Below are 3,640 nucleotides of genomic sequence, written 5' to 3' on the forward strand. Positions count from 1 at the left end.
CACAGAAGGGAGCGTGGTGGAAAGCTGCACTGGGAGGAGTCTCCTCCTCTTAAAGCTACAGCTCTGCTCTCTGCAGATGAGACTGTCAGGATGTTACTACAATCCTGGTGTGAGGGCGAGATGTGCTGCAGCAGAGCCTCATCTGCAGAGTGTCGCTCCTCTGTGTCCAGGAGATGTCACAGAACAAATCTCATCTGTATCTCATTATTGAGGTCTATGGAAGGAGAAGGGCACAAGCTATAACTTGCTACAGGGGGAGAATCCAACAATAAACCGCATACCCCTCCGCCCCCATACAACTCCTATAGGCCCTGTCCACACTGCACTGAAACCTGTAATAACAGCTCATCCTGATTACTGCGCAGTACTAATTCTATCAGGAGATGGTAACAGCACATGCACAGTACAACTTCTCCTGTCCTGTATGCTGGGTGTAATCCTCAGTATCTGCTCTTATTCTGTATATATGAACACTGCACAGTACAACTTCTCCTGTCCTGTATGCTGGGTGTAATCCTCAGTATCTGCTCTTATTCTGTATATATGGACAGTGCACAGTACCACTTCTCCTGTCCTGTATACTCGGTATCTGCTCTTATTCTGTATATATGGACAGTGCACAGTACAACTTCTCCTGTCCTGTATACTGGGTGTAATCCTCAGTATCTGCTCTTATTCTGTATATATGGACACTGCACAGTACCACTTCTCCTGTCCTGTATACTGGGTGTAATCCTCTGTATCTGCTCTTATTCTGTATATATGGACACTGCACAGTACCACTTCTCCTGTCCTGTATGCTGGGTGTAATCCTCTGTATCTGCTCTTATTCTGTATATATACACTGCACAATACCACTTCTCCTGTCCTGTATGCTGGGTGTAATCCTCAGTATCTGCTCTTATTCTGTGTATATATATATACACTGCACAGTACCACTTCTCCTGTCCTGTATACTGGGTGTAATCCTCAGTATCTGCTCTTATTCTGTATATATGGACACTGCACAGTACCACTTCTCCTGTCCTGTATACTGGGTGTAATCCTCAGTATCTGCTCTTATTCTGTATATATGGACCAGGGCCGGGACAAGGAGTTTTGGTGCCCTAGGCAGAGAAGGCAAATGGCGCCCCCCCCCCCCCCCATTAGAATTGGTGCTCCCCGCACAGTATAATACCCTGAATGTACCCCCACACTGTATTAAAAGCCCCAATACATACAGTAGTTACCTTATAACACTATTTCCACCATACAGTGATTACATATTACATAAAAACTGCACTGAACAACACAGAAAGATAATGAATCACCAATGATACCATTACATAATACCGCCACATCATGACCCCTAACACTACAACCCTATAACAGAGTGCAGTTACATCCAGTGACTCACATGGGCCGTCTTCTCCGATCTGTCACATTTTCTTTTTCCCTCCATCCAGCCTGGGCCACCTTGAAGTCGTCTTCTGGCTGTGAATCTTCTCTCCAGAATCTGTCAGAGAAACATTTTAGGCTCCAACACATACAGTAGTTACCCCCCTCTGTACCCCTATATAGTAGTTACACTCCTCTGTGCCCCCATAGTTTTAAGGTGTCCCTGTGCCCCAGTATTGTAGTAAAGCCCCTCTGTGCAGCCCCAATATAGTATAGACTGCTGTGTGCTGCCCCCAGAAATATATAGACCCCCTGAGTGCTCCCCCATAAGTATATAGACCCCCTGTGTGCTCCCCAGAAGTATATTGAACCCCTGTGTGCTCTCCCAGAAGTATATAGACCCCGTGTGCTCCCCCAGTTATATATATAAATCCCCTGTGTGCTGCCCCGTTATACATAGACCCCCTGTGTGCTGCCCCCAGTTATACATAGACCCCCTGTGTGCTCCTCCAGTTATACATAGACCCCCTGTGTGCTCCTCCAGTTATATATAGACCCCTGTGTGCTCCTCCAGTTATATATAGACCCCTGTGTGCTCTTCCAGTTATATATAGACCCCTGTGTGCTCCTCCAGTTATATATAGACCCCTGTGTGCTCTTCCAGTTATATATAGACCCCTGTGTGCTCCTCCAGTTATATATAGACCCCTGTGTGCTCCTCCAGTTATATATAGCCCCCCTGTGTGCTGCCCCCAGTTATATATAGACCCCTGTGTGCTCCTCCAGTTATATATAGACCCCTGTGTGCTCCCCCAGTTATATATAGACCCCTGTGTGCTCCTCCAGTTATATATAGACCCCTGTGTGCTCTTCCAGTTATATATAGACCCCCTGTGTGCTGCCCCAGTTATAGCCCCCCTGTGTGCTGCCCCAGTTATATATAGACCCCTGTGTGCTCCTCCAGTTATATATAGACCCCTGTGTGCTCCTCCAGTTATATATAGCCCCCCTGTGTGCTGCCCCCAGTTATATATTGACCCCTGTGTGCTCTTCCAGTTATATATAGACCCCTGTGTGCTCCTCCAGTTATACATAGACCCCCTGTGTGCTCCTCCAGTTATATATAGACCCCTGTGTGCTCCCCCAGTTATACATAGACCCCTGTGTGCTACCCCAGTTATATATAGACCCCTGTGTGCTCCCCCAGTTATACATAGACCCCCTGTGTGCTGCCCCCAGTTATACATAGACCCCCTGTGTGCTCTTCCAGTTATATATAGACCCCTGTGTGCTCCTCCAGTTATATATAGACCCCTGTGTGCTCCTCCAGTTATATATAGACCCCCTGTGTGCTCCTCCAGTTATATATAGACCCCTGTGTGCTCCCCCAGTTATATATAGACCCCTGTGTGCTACCCCAGTTATATATAGACCCCTGTGTGCTCCCCCAGTTATATATATAGACCCCCTGTGTGCTGCCCCCAGTTATACATAGACCCCCTGTGTGCTCTTCCAGTTATATATAGACCCCTGTGTGCTCCCTAACCCTTCCCATATAACAGTAATTCTCCAAAACAAACAAACAAACAAAAAAAAAACTCACTTGCCACATGCGTCCTCTCTTCACTGCACTCTTGTGGCAGAGTTACCTGTGGTCACAAGAGGCCGCTCTCCCCATCGCATAACAGTGCACCAACACACCCCTGACCCTGCAGAGCATCACATAACAGTGCACCCACACACCCCTGACCCTGCAGAGCATCACATAACAGTGCACCAACACACCCCTGACCCTGCAGAGCATCACATAACAGTGCACCCACACACCCCTGACCCTGCAGAGCATCACATAACAGTGCACCAACACACCCCTGACCCTGCAGAGCATCACATAACAGTGCACCAACACACCCCTGACCCTGCAGAGCATCACATAACAGTGCACCCACACACCCCTGACCCTGCAGAGCATCACATAACAGTGCACCAACACACCCCTGACCCTGCAGAGCATCACATAACCGTGCACCCACACACCCCTGACCCTGCAGAGCATCACATAACAGTGCACCAACACACCCCTGACCCTGCAGAGCATCACATAACAGTGCACCAACACACCCCTGACCCTGCAGAGCATCACATAACAGTGCACCCACACACCCCTGACCCTGCAGAGCATCACATAACAGTGCACCAACACACCCCTGACCCTGCAGAACATCTCATATCTATGCACCCACACACCCCTGACCTGCAGAAC

The sequence above is a fragment of the Dendropsophus ebraccatus genome, chromosome 15 (assembly GCF_027789765.1).
Source record: "Dendropsophus ebraccatus isolate aDenEbr1 chromosome 15, aDenEbr1.pat, whole genome shotgun sequence".
NCBI lineage: Eukaryota > Metazoa > Chordata > Amphibia > Anura > Hylidae > Dendropsophus > Dendropsophus ebraccatus.